Raw genomic sequence first — 9,344 nt, 5'->3', positions numbered from 1 at the left:
TCATCCCACCAAGGCACTGCTCGAGGCCCGGCACCCTTACCCCATGCCGCTTCGTCTGACATTGTGCTAATGGCGCCCCCGACAGCTTCTTCCCCTCCACCGGCTGATGATCAGGGAACTGCCGAAGCCGCCCCGCTGCCTCATCTGAACATCATGGACCTGAGAGCTATCGCAGCAGATATTAAGGACACTCTCTCAGCCGCCATTGCTGACTTGAGGATAGATATCCGCTCCCTCACTGACAGGGTTGCGGTTACTGAAAAGTCTCTAGAGGACCACAACTAGGTTCTGATCAGGTCCACCAGCAAGATAGATGATCATACCCTCCAACTTAGGGATGTGAACAGACACCTGGAGGAGGTATTCCCAGGCGGTCTCCCATCCAGGTACTAACCAGGCCCGACCCTGCTTAGCCATGGGCGTCCGCTCCATAGGGCAAGGCAGGGCGTTTGCCCCCCCCTAGAATCAGTAGTAAGACACTGACACACATTTAGATTTAGCTGCGGCCGCCTCTCGAACCAGCGCCGCCGATTGTCACTGTCTCTCTCATGTCCGCGGCATATCAAGTCAGTCTGTGACTGTGTTTGTTTACCTTCCGCTCCCCGCCCCTTGTTTTCCGGCCAGCCAATTATCGCTCACTCCCCCTAACTTTGCAGTCCAGCCTGGTGCTTGTCCTGGTGGCGTGACGTCACTCACGCCGGGAGGGGATCACGTCGTGATACTGATGGCTGGGAGGAGCGTAGAGAGCCGTACCGAGAGGAGCCCGCACGCTGTTGAGGTAACACAGACACAGACAGTCTGTAAAGGGCTAATTGTTTGCTAATTTTCAGAAGGGACGTCCGTAAAAGCAGGCTGGCTTTGCAGACAGTGCAGTAATGCAACACACATTAGCACACTTTGTACATGTTTGCACTGACATTTTTTTTAATGGCTCCCCAATGCACTAAAGGGCACACCTGCTGCATAGTAATACACTTTGATTTTTACTATATGAAATTGTGATTGTTATTATTCGATTAGTGAGCCATTTTACAAGTGTGTGTGTGTGTGTGACACACACACACACTTGTAAAATGGCTCACTAATCGAATAATAACAATCACAATTTCATATAGTAAAAATCAAAGTGTATTACTATGCAGCAGGTGTGCCCTTTAGTGCATTGGGGAGCCATTAAAAAAATGTCCGTGCTTTTGCTTTGTAAACTTGATATGAATAATTTTCAATACAAATTATTGGAAAATAAAAAAAAATCAGTGCAAACATTATTATGTGCAAAGTGTGCCAATGTGTGTTGTGTTGCATTACTGCACTGCAAAGCCAGCCTGCTTTTACTGACTTCCCTTCTGAAAATACTAGTTTCTTGGCTGCAAAGCCACCAGAGACAGCCAAACAACTAGCACTTTAAGCAACAAAAACCTTCACATTTTTGTTTGTATATATATATATATATACCCTTAAAATGCCAGGAGCCGGGTGCACTGGTCAGTGATCATAGTAACTCATGTATTAATGTCAGTGCAGGACATTTACCCCCCCCCCCCCCCGCCGCCATGCTGCATATTAAAAAAATCTTCAGACTGCATTCCATATGGCATCATGCCATACGGAATGATGCAGTCTGAAGATTATTAACTGTGATGACTGTCTGTGATTTTTTTAATATGCAGCATGGTGGGGAGGGGGAGGGGGGTAAATGTCCTGCACTGACATTAATACATGAGTTACTATGATCACTGACCAGTGCACCCGGCTCCTGGCATTTTAAGGGTATATATATTATATACAAACAAAAATGTGAAGGTTTTTGTTGCTTAAAGTGCTAGTTGTTTGGCTGTCTCTGGTGGCTTTGCAGGGTGCTGTGTAATGTAAAGGGGTCGAGGGATGCAGGGTGCTGTGTAATGTAAAGGGGTCGAGGGATGCAGGGTGCTGTGTAATGTAAAGGGGTCGAGGGATGCAGGGTGCTGTGTAATGTAAAGGGGTCGAGGGATGCAGGGTGCTGTGTAATGTAAGGGGTCCAGTGGTGCAGGGTGCTGTGTAATGTAAGGGGTCCAGAGGTGCAGTTTGCTGTGTAATGTAAGGGGTCGAGAGGCGCAGGGTGCTGTGTAATGTAAAGGGGTGCAGTAATGCAGTTGTGGAGAGGGGGTACACAGTAGTGATAAAGAGATATTGAAATATGCAGGGGGCACAGTGGGATGTTTTTACATTTCAATGTGGGGGGCGCTTTTAACCCCCGCTAGCGGTCGAAGAAAGGGTTAAATGCGACTGTGTATCGCCAGTGCCGAAGCGCCCCCCCCCTGAAAAAATTTCAGCGGACGCCCATGTGCTTAGCCTCTGAGATCAGACGCTTTTAGGGTGATGTGGCCGTAGGCGATAACCATGGCTGTCCTTAACTCTCTTGAAGATAGCATGGAAGAAAGACTCGGGGAAAAAAAGATTCAAGGACTCCACCACACCAACTAAAAAAAAAAAAAGCCTACAGCACCTGGTATTCCCAGACGGTTTCCCATCCAGGTACTGACCAGGCCCGACCCTGCTTAGCCTCCAAGATCAGACGAGATTGGGCGCTTTCAGGGTGATGTGGCCGTAGGCGATAACCATGGCTGTCCTTAACTCTCTTGAAGATAGCATGGAAGAAAGACTCGGGGAAAAAAAGAGATTCAAGGACTCCACCACACCAACTAAAAAAAAAGCCTACAGCACCTGGTATTCCCAGGCGGTCTCCCATCCAGGTACTAACCAGGCCCGACCCTACTTAGCCTCCGAAATCAGACGAGATCGGGCGCTTTTAGGGTGATGTGGCCGTAGGCGATAACCATGGCTGTACTTAACTCTCTTGAAGATAGCATGGAAGAAAGTCTCAGAAAAAAAAAAGATTCAAGGACTCCCCCACAACCCAAAAAAAAAAAGCCTACAGCAGCTGGTATTCCCAGGCGGTCTCACATCCAGGCCCGACCCTGCTTAGCCTCCGAGATCAGACGAGATCGGGCGCTTTCAGGGTGATGTGGCCGTAGGCGATAACCATGGCTGTCCTTAACTCTCTTGAAGATAGCATGGAAGAAAGTCTCGAAAAAAAAAAAGATTCAAGGACTCCCCCACAACCCAAAAAAAAAAGCCTACAGCACCTGGTATTCCCAGGCGGTCTCCCATCCAAGTACTAACCAGGCCCGACCCTGCTTAGCCTCCGAGAGCAGACGAGATTGAGCGCTTTCAGGGTGATGTGGCCGTAGGCAATAACCATGGCTGTCCTTAACTCTCTTGAAGATAGCATGGAAGAAAGACTGGGGAAAAAAAGAGATTCAAGGACTCCACCACAACAACCAAAACAAAAAAGCCTACAGCACCTGGTATTCCCAGGCGGTCTCCCATCCAGGAACTAACCAGGCCCGACCCTGCTTAGCCTCCGAGATCAGACGAGATCGGGCGCTTTCAGAGTGATGTGGCCGTAGGCGATAACCATGGCTGTCCTTAACTCTCTTGAAGATAGCATGGAAGAAAGACTGGGGAAAAAAAGAGATTCAAGGACTCCACCACAACAAAAAAGCCTACAGCACCTGGTATTCCCAGGCGGTCTCCCATCCAGGTACTAACCAGGCCCGACCCTGCTTAGCCTCCGAGATCAGACGAGATCGGGCGCTTTCAAGGTGATGTGGCCGTAGGCGATAACCATGGCTGTCCTTAACTCTCTTGAAGATAGCATGGAAGAAAGACTGGGGGAAAAAAGAGATTCAAGACTCCACCAAAACAAAAAAGCCTACAGCACCTGGTATTCCCAGGCGGTCTCCCATCCAGGTACTAACCAGGCCCGACCCTGCTTAGCCTCCGAGATCAGACGAGATCGGGCGCTTTCAAGGTGATGTGGCCGTAGGCGATAACCATGGCTGTCCTTAACTCTCTTGAAGATAGCATGGAAGAAAGACTGGGGGAAAAAAGAGATTCAAGGACTCCACCACAACAAAAAAGCCTACAGCACCTGGTATTCCCAGGCGGTCTCCCATCCAGGTACTAACCAGGCCCGACCCTGCTTAGCCTCCGAGATCAGACGAGATCGGGCGCTTTCAAGGTGATGTGGCCGTAGGCGATAACCATGGCTGTCCTTAACTCTCTTGAAGATAGCATGGAAGAAAGACTGGGGGAAAAAAGAGATTCAAGGACTCCACCACAACAAAAAAGCCTACAGCACCTGGTATTCCCAGGCGGTCTCCCATCCAGGTACTAACCAGGCCCGACCCTGCTTAGCCTCCGAGATCAGACGAGATCAGGCGCTTTCAAGGTGATGTGGCCGTAGGCGATAACCATGGCTGTCCTTAACTCTCTTGAAGATAGCATGGAAGAAAGACTGGGGGAAAAAAGAGATTCAAGACTCCACCAAAACAAAAAAGCCTACATCACCTGGTATTCTCAGGCGGTCTCCCATCCAGGTACTAACCAGGCCCGACCTTGCTTAGCCTCCGAGATCAGACGAGATCGGGCGCTTTCAAGGTGATGTGGCCGTAGGCGATAACCATGGCTGTCCTTAACTCTCTTGAAGATAGCATGGAAGAAAGACTGGGGGAAAAAAGAGATTCAAGACTCCACCAAAACAAAAAAGCCTACAGCACCTGGTATTCCCAGGCGGTCTCCCATCCAGGTACTAACCAGGCCCGACCCTGCTTAGCCTCCGAGATCAGACGAGATCGGGCGCTTTCAAGGTGATGTGGCCGTAGGCGATAACCGTGGCTGTCCTTAACTCTCTTGAAGATAGCATGGAAGAAAGACTGGGGGAAAAAAGAGATTCAAGACTCCACCAAAACAAAAAAGCCTACAGCACCTGGTATTGCCAGGCGGTCTCCCATCCAGGTACTAACCAGGCCCGACCCTGCTTAGCCTCCGAGATCAGACGAGATCGGGCGCTTTCAAGGTGATGTGGCCGTAGGCGATAACCATGGCTGTCCTTAACTCTCTTGAAGATAGCATGGAAGAAAGACTGGGGGAAAAAAGAGATTCAAGACTCCACCAAAACAAAAAAGCCTACAGCACCTGGTATTCCCAGGCGGTCTCCCATCCAGGTACTAACCAGGCCCGACCCTGCTTAGCCTCCGAGATCAGACGAGATCGGGCGCTTTCAAGGTGATGTGGCCGTAGGCGATAACCATGGCTGTCCTTAACTCTCTTGAAGATAGCATGGAAGAAAGACTGGGGGAAAAAAGAGATTCAAGACTCCACCAAAACAAAAAAGCCTACAGCACCTGATATTCCCAGGCGGTCTCCCATCCAGGTACTAACCAGGCCCGACCCTGCTTAGCCTCCGAGATCAGACGAGATCGGGCGCTTTCAAGGTGATGTGGCCGTAGGCGATAACCATGGCTGTCCTTAACTCTCTTGAAGATAGCATGGAAGAAAGACTGGGGGAAAAAAGAGATTCAAGACTCTACCAAAACAAAAAAGCCTACAGCACCTGGTATTCCCAGGCGGTCTCCCATCCAGGTACTAACCAGGCCCGACCCTGCTTAGCCTCCGAGATCAGACGAGATCGGGCGCTTTCAAGGTGATGTGGCCGTAGGCAATAACCGTGGCTGTCCTTAACTCTCTTGAAGATAGCATGGAAGAAAGACTGGGGGAAAAAAGAGATTCAAGACTCCACCAAAACAAAAAAGCCTACAGCACCTGGTATTCCCAGGCGGTCTCCCATCCAGGTACTAACCAGGCCCGACCTTGCTTAGCCTCCGAGATCAGATGAGATCGGGCGCTTTCAAGGTGATGTGGCCGTAGGCGATAACCATGGCTGTCCTTAACTCTCTTGAAGATAGCATGGAAGAAAGACTGGGGGAAAAAAGAGATTCAAGACTCCACCAAAACAAAAAAGCCTACAGCACCTGGTATTCCCAGGCGGTCTCCCATCCAGGTACTAACCAGGCCCGACCCTGCTTAGCCTCCGAGATCAGACGAGATCGGGCGCTTTCAAGGTGATGTGGCCGTAGGCGATAACCATGGCTGTCCTTAACTCTCTTGAAGATAGCATGGAAGAAAGACTGGGGGAAAAAAGAGATTCAAGGACTCCACCACAACAAAAAAGCCTACAGCACCTGGTATTCCCAGGCGGTCTCCCATCCAGGTACTAACCAGGCCCGACCCTGCTTAGCCTCCGAGATCAGACGAGATCGGGCGCTTTCAAGGTGATGTGGCCGTAGGCGATAACCATGGCTGTCCTTAACTCTCTTGAAGATAGCATGGAAGAAAGACTGGGGGAAAAAAGAGATTCAAGACTCCACCAAAACAAAAAAGCCTACAGCACCTGGTATTGCCAGGCGGTCTCCCATCCAGGTACTAACCAGGCCCGACCCTGCTTAGCCTCCGATATCAGACGAGATCGGGCGCTTTCAAGGTGATGTGGCCGTAGGCGATAACCATGGCTGTCCTTAACTCTCTTGAAGATAGCATGGAAGAAAGACTGGGGGAAAAAAGAGATTCAAGGACTCCACCACAACAAAAAAGCCTACAGCACCTGGTAATCCCAGGCGGTCTCCCATCCAGGTACTAACCAGGCCCGACCCTGCTTAGCCTCCGAGATCAGACGAGATCGGGCGCTTTCAAGGTGATGTGGCCGTAGGCGATAACCATGGCTGTCCTTAACTCTCTTGAAGATAGCATGGAAGAAAGACTGGGGGAAAAAAGAGATTCAAGACTCCACCAAAACAAAAAAGCCTACAGCACCTGGTATTCCCAGGCGGTCTCCCATCCAGGTACTAACCAGGCCCGACCCTGCTTAGCCTCCGAGATCAGACGAGATCGGGCGCTTTCAAGGTGATGTGGCCGTAGGCGATAACCATGGCTGTCCTTAACTCTCTTGAAGATAGCATGGAAGAAAGACTGGGGGAAAAAAGAGATTCAAGACTCCACCAAAACAAAAAAGCCTACAGCACCTGGTATTCCCAGGCGGTCTCCCATCCAGGTACTAACCAGGCCCGACCCTGCTTAGCCTCCGAGATCAGACGAGATCGGGCGCTTTCAAGGTGATGTGGCCGTAGGCGATAACCATGGCTGTCCTTAACTCTCTTGAAGATAGCATGGAAGAAAGACTGGGGGAAAAAAGAGATTCAAGACTCCACCAAAACAAAAAAGCCTACAGCACCTGGTATTCCCAGGCGGTCTCCCATCCAGGTACTAACCAGGCCCGACCCTGCTTAGCCTCCGAGATCAGACGAGATCGGGCGCTTTCAAGGTGATGTGGCCGTAGGCGATAACCATGGCTGTCCTTAACTCTCTTGAAGATAGCATGGAAGAAAGACTGGGGGAAAAAAGAGATTCAAGACTCCACCAAAACAAAAAAGCCTACAGCACCTGGTATTCCCAGGCGGTCTCCCATCCAGGTACTAACCAGGCCCGACCCTGCTTAGCCTCCGAGATCAGACGAGATCGGGCGCTTTCAAGGTGATGTGGCCGTAGGCGATAACCATGGCTGTCCTTAACTCTCTTGAAGATAGCATGGAAGAAAGACTGGGGGAAAAAAGAGATTCAAGACTCCACCAAAACAAAAAAGCCTACAGCACCTGGTATTCCCAGGCGGTCTCCCATCCAGGTACTAACCAGGCCCGACCCTGCTTAGCCTCCGAGATCAGACGAGATCGGGCGCTTTCAAGGTGATGTGGCCGTAGGCGATAACCATGGCTGTCCTTAACTCTCTTGAAGATAGCATGGAAGAAAGACTGGGGGAAAAAAGAGATTCAAGACTCCACCAAAACAAAAAAGCCTACAGCACCTGGTATTCCCAGGCGGTCTCCCATCCAGGTACTAACCAGGCCCGACCTTGCTTAGCCTCCGAGATCAGACGAGATCGGGCGCTTTCAAGGTGATGTGGCCGTAGGCGATAACCATGGCTGTCCTTAACTCTCTTGAAGATAGCATGGAAGAAAGACTGGGGGAAAAAAGAGATTCAAGACTCCACCAAAACAAAAAAGCCTACAGCACCTGGTATTCCCAGGCGGTCTCCCATCCAGGTACTAACCAGGCCCGACCTTGCTTAGCCTCCGAGATCAGACGAGATCGGGCGCTTTCAAGGTGATGTGGCCGTAGGCGATAACCATGGCTGTCCTTAACTCTCTTGAAGATAGCATGGAAGAAAGACTGGGGGAAAAAAGAGATTCAAGACTCCACCAAAACAAAAAAGCCTACAGCACCTGGTATTCCCAGGCGGTCTCCCATCCAGGTACTAACCAGGCCCGACCCTGCTTAGCCTCCGAGATCAGACGAGATCGGGCGCTTTCAAGGTGATGTGGCCGTAGGCGATAACCATGGCTGTCCTTAACTCTCTTGAAGATAGCATGGAAGAAAGACTGGGGGAAAAAAGAGATTCAAGACTCCACCAAAACAAAAAAGCCTACAGCACCTGGTATTCCCAGGCGGTCTCCCATCCAGGTACTAACCAGGCCCGACCCTGCTTAGCCTCCGAGATCAGACGAGATCGGGCGCTTTCAAGGTGATGTGGCCGTAGGCGATAACCATGGCTGTCCTTAACTCTCTTGAAGATAGCATGGAAGAAAGACTGGGGGAAAAAAGAGATTCAAGACTCCACCAAAACAAAAAAGCCTACAGCACCTGGTATTCCCAGGCGGTCTCCCATCCAGGTACTAACCAGGCCCGACCCTGCTTAGCCTCCGAGATCAGACGAGATCGGGCGCTTTCAAGGTGATGTGGCCGTAGGCGATAACCATGGCTGTCCTTAACTCTCTTGAAGATAGCATGGAAGAAAGACTGGGGGAAAAAAGAGATTCAAGACTCCACCAAAACAAAAAAGCCTACAGCACCTGGTATTCCCAGGCGGTCTCCCATCCAGGTACTAACCAGGCCCGACCCTGCTTAGCCTCCGAGATCAGACGAGATCGGGCGCTTTCAAGGTGATGTGGCCGTAGGCGATAACCATGGCTGTCCTTAACTCTCTTGAAGATAGCATGGAAGAAAGACTGGGGGAAAAAAGAGATTCAAGACTCCACCAAAACAAAAAAGCCTACAGCACCTGGTATTCCCAGGCGGTCTCCCATCCAGGTACTAACCAGGCCCGACCCTGCTTAGCCTCCGAGATCAGACGAGATCGGGCGCTTTCAAGGTGATGTGGCCGTAGGCGATAACCATGGCTGTCCTTAACTCTCTTGAAGATAGCATGGAAGAAAGACTGGGGGAAAAAAGAGATTCAAGACTCCACCAAAACAAAAAAGCCTACAGCACCTGGTATTCCCAGGCGGTCTCCCATCCAGGTACTAACCAGGCCCGACCCTGCTTAGCCTCCGAGATCAGACGAGATCGGGCGCTTTCAAGGTGATGTGGCCGTAGGCGATAACCATGGCTGTCCTTAACTCTCTTGAAGATAG

At 50.5% G+C, this 9,344-nt stretch overlaps 31 non-coding genes and 1 pseudogene across 31 annotated transcripts; all 32 read right to left on the bottom strand.

Annotated features, from left to right (window-relative positions):
- Positions 1 to 2,473: 2,473 nt before the first annotated feature.
- Positions 2,474 to 2,592, bottom strand: LOC120912122. The gene has a single exon (XR_005742882.1). It is a non-coding gene; the product is annotated as a 5S ribosomal RNA (ribosomal RNA).
- A 99-nt stretch (positions 2,593 to 2,691) lies between these two features.
- LOC120912012 lies at positions 2,692 to 2,810 on the bottom strand. The gene has a single exon (XR_005742776.1). It is a non-coding gene; the product is annotated as a 5S ribosomal RNA (ribosomal RNA).
- Positions 2,811 to 3,113: 303 nt separating this feature from the next.
- LOC120912262 lies at positions 3,114 to 3,232 on the bottom strand. The gene has a single exon (XR_005743017.1). It is a non-coding gene; the product is annotated as a 5S ribosomal RNA (ribosomal RNA).
- Positions 3,233 to 3,332: 100 nt separating this feature from the next.
- On the bottom strand, positions 3,333 to 3,451 carry LOC120912076. The gene has a single exon (XR_005742837.1). It is a non-coding gene; the product is annotated as a 5S ribosomal RNA (ribosomal RNA).
- Positions 3,452 to 3,542: 91 nt separating this feature from the next.
- Positions 3,543 to 3,661, bottom strand: LOC120911461. The gene has a single exon (XR_005742241.1). It is a non-coding gene; the product is annotated as a 5S ribosomal RNA (ribosomal RNA).
- A 90-nt stretch (positions 3,662 to 3,751) lies between these two features.
- LOC120911460 lies at positions 3,752 to 3,870 on the bottom strand. The gene has a single exon (XR_005742240.1). It is a non-coding gene; the product is annotated as a 5S ribosomal RNA (ribosomal RNA).
- Positions 3,871 to 3,961: 91 nt separating this feature from the next.
- Positions 3,962 to 4,080, bottom strand: LOC120911459. Its single transcript, XR_005742239.1, has one exon. It is a non-coding gene; the product is annotated as a 5S ribosomal RNA (ribosomal RNA).
- A 91-nt stretch (positions 4,081 to 4,171) lies between these two features.
- Positions 4,172 to 4,290, bottom strand: LOC120911964. The gene has a single exon (XR_005742730.1). It is a non-coding gene; the product is annotated as a 5S ribosomal RNA (ribosomal RNA).
- Positions 4,291 to 4,380: 90 nt separating this feature from the next.
- Positions 4,381 to 4,499, bottom strand: LOC120912146. The gene has a single exon (XR_005742905.1). It is a non-coding gene; the product is annotated as a 5S ribosomal RNA (ribosomal RNA).
- Positions 4,500 to 4,589: 90 nt separating this feature from the next.
- LOC120911458 lies at positions 4,590 to 4,708 on the bottom strand. Its single transcript, XR_005742238.1, has one exon. It is a non-coding gene; the product is annotated as a 5S ribosomal RNA (ribosomal RNA).
- A 90-nt stretch (positions 4,709 to 4,798) lies between these two features.
- LOC120912156 lies at positions 4,799 to 4,917 on the bottom strand. The gene has a single exon (XR_005742914.1). It is a non-coding gene; the product is annotated as a 5S ribosomal RNA (ribosomal RNA).
- A 90-nt stretch (positions 4,918 to 5,007) lies between these two features.
- On the bottom strand, positions 5,008 to 5,126 carry LOC120911457. Its single transcript, XR_005742237.1, has one exon. It is a non-coding gene; the product is annotated as a 5S ribosomal RNA (ribosomal RNA).
- A 90-nt stretch (positions 5,127 to 5,216) lies between these two features.
- LOC120911903 lies at positions 5,217 to 5,335 on the bottom strand. Its single transcript, XR_005742672.1, has one exon. It is a non-coding gene; the product is annotated as a 5S ribosomal RNA (ribosomal RNA).
- Positions 5,336 to 5,425: 90 nt separating this feature from the next.
- LOC120911456 lies at positions 5,426 to 5,544 on the bottom strand. The gene has a single exon (XR_005742236.1). It is a non-coding gene; the product is annotated as a 5S ribosomal RNA (ribosomal RNA).
- Positions 5,545 to 5,634: 90 nt separating this feature from the next.
- Positions 5,635 to 5,753, bottom strand: LOC120912667. The gene has a single exon (XR_005743196.1). It is a non-coding gene; the product is annotated as a 5S ribosomal RNA (ribosomal RNA).
- A 90-nt stretch (positions 5,754 to 5,843) lies between these two features.
- Positions 5,844 to 5,962, bottom strand: LOC120911455. Its single transcript, XR_005742235.1, has one exon. It is a non-coding gene; the product is annotated as a 5S ribosomal RNA (ribosomal RNA).
- A 91-nt stretch (positions 5,963 to 6,053) lies between these two features.
- On the bottom strand, positions 6,054 to 6,172 carry LOC120911453. Its single transcript, XR_005742233.1, has one exon. It is a non-coding gene; the product is annotated as a 5S ribosomal RNA (ribosomal RNA).
- Positions 6,173 to 6,262: 90 nt separating this feature from the next.
- On the bottom strand, positions 6,263 to 6,381 carry LOC120912294 (annotated as a pseudogene).
- A 91-nt stretch (positions 6,382 to 6,472) lies between these two features.
- Positions 6,473 to 6,591, bottom strand: LOC120912110. The gene has a single exon (XR_005742870.1). It is a non-coding gene; the product is annotated as a 5S ribosomal RNA (ribosomal RNA).
- A 90-nt stretch (positions 6,592 to 6,681) lies between these two features.
- LOC120911452 lies at positions 6,682 to 6,800 on the bottom strand. The gene has a single exon (XR_005742232.1). It is a non-coding gene; the product is annotated as a 5S ribosomal RNA (ribosomal RNA).
- Positions 6,801 to 6,890: 90 nt separating this feature from the next.
- Positions 6,891 to 7,009, bottom strand: LOC120911451. Its single transcript, XR_005742231.1, has one exon. It is a non-coding gene; the product is annotated as a 5S ribosomal RNA (ribosomal RNA).
- Positions 7,010 to 7,099: 90 nt separating this feature from the next.
- LOC120911450 lies at positions 7,100 to 7,218 on the bottom strand. Its single transcript, XR_005742230.1, has one exon. It is a non-coding gene; the product is annotated as a 5S ribosomal RNA (ribosomal RNA).
- Positions 7,219 to 7,308: 90 nt separating this feature from the next.
- Positions 7,309 to 7,427, bottom strand: LOC120911449. The gene has a single exon (XR_005742229.1). It is a non-coding gene; the product is annotated as a 5S ribosomal RNA (ribosomal RNA).
- A 90-nt stretch (positions 7,428 to 7,517) lies between these two features.
- Positions 7,518 to 7,636, bottom strand: LOC120911448. The gene has a single exon (XR_005742228.1). It is a non-coding gene; the product is annotated as a 5S ribosomal RNA (ribosomal RNA).
- Positions 7,637 to 7,726: 90 nt separating this feature from the next.
- Positions 7,727 to 7,845, bottom strand: LOC120912454. The gene has a single exon (XR_005743060.1). It is a non-coding gene; the product is annotated as a 5S ribosomal RNA (ribosomal RNA).
- A 90-nt stretch (positions 7,846 to 7,935) lies between these two features.
- On the bottom strand, positions 7,936 to 8,054 carry LOC120912453. The gene has a single exon (XR_005743059.1). It is a non-coding gene; the product is annotated as a 5S ribosomal RNA (ribosomal RNA).
- A 90-nt stretch (positions 8,055 to 8,144) lies between these two features.
- Positions 8,145 to 8,263, bottom strand: LOC120911447. The gene has a single exon (XR_005742227.1). It is a non-coding gene; the product is annotated as a 5S ribosomal RNA (ribosomal RNA).
- A 90-nt stretch (positions 8,264 to 8,353) lies between these two features.
- On the bottom strand, positions 8,354 to 8,472 carry LOC120911446. The gene has a single exon (XR_005742226.1). It is a non-coding gene; the product is annotated as a 5S ribosomal RNA (ribosomal RNA).
- A 90-nt stretch (positions 8,473 to 8,562) lies between these two features.
- Positions 8,563 to 8,681, bottom strand: LOC120911445. Its single transcript, XR_005742225.1, has one exon. It is a non-coding gene; the product is annotated as a 5S ribosomal RNA (ribosomal RNA).
- A 90-nt stretch (positions 8,682 to 8,771) lies between these two features.
- LOC120911443 lies at positions 8,772 to 8,890 on the bottom strand. The gene has a single exon (XR_005742224.1). It is a non-coding gene; the product is annotated as a 5S ribosomal RNA (ribosomal RNA).
- A 90-nt stretch (positions 8,891 to 8,980) lies between these two features.
- Positions 8,981 to 9,099, bottom strand: LOC120911441. Its single transcript, XR_005742222.1, has one exon. It is a non-coding gene; the product is annotated as a 5S ribosomal RNA (ribosomal RNA).
- A 90-nt stretch (positions 9,100 to 9,189) lies between these two features.
- LOC120911440 lies at positions 9,190 to 9,308 on the bottom strand. The gene has a single exon (XR_005742221.1). It is a non-coding gene; the product is annotated as a 5S ribosomal RNA (ribosomal RNA).
- Positions 9,309 to 9,344: the final 36 nt, after the last annotated feature.

The sequence above is a fragment of the Rana temporaria genome, chromosome 8 (genome assembly GCF_905171775.1).
Source record: "Rana temporaria chromosome 8, aRanTem1.1, whole genome shotgun sequence".
NCBI lineage: Eukaryota > Metazoa > Chordata > Amphibia > Anura > Ranidae > Rana > Rana temporaria.
The sequence above is the reverse complement of the archived record's forward strand: the minus strand, read 5'-3'. Positions and strand labels throughout refer to the sequence as shown.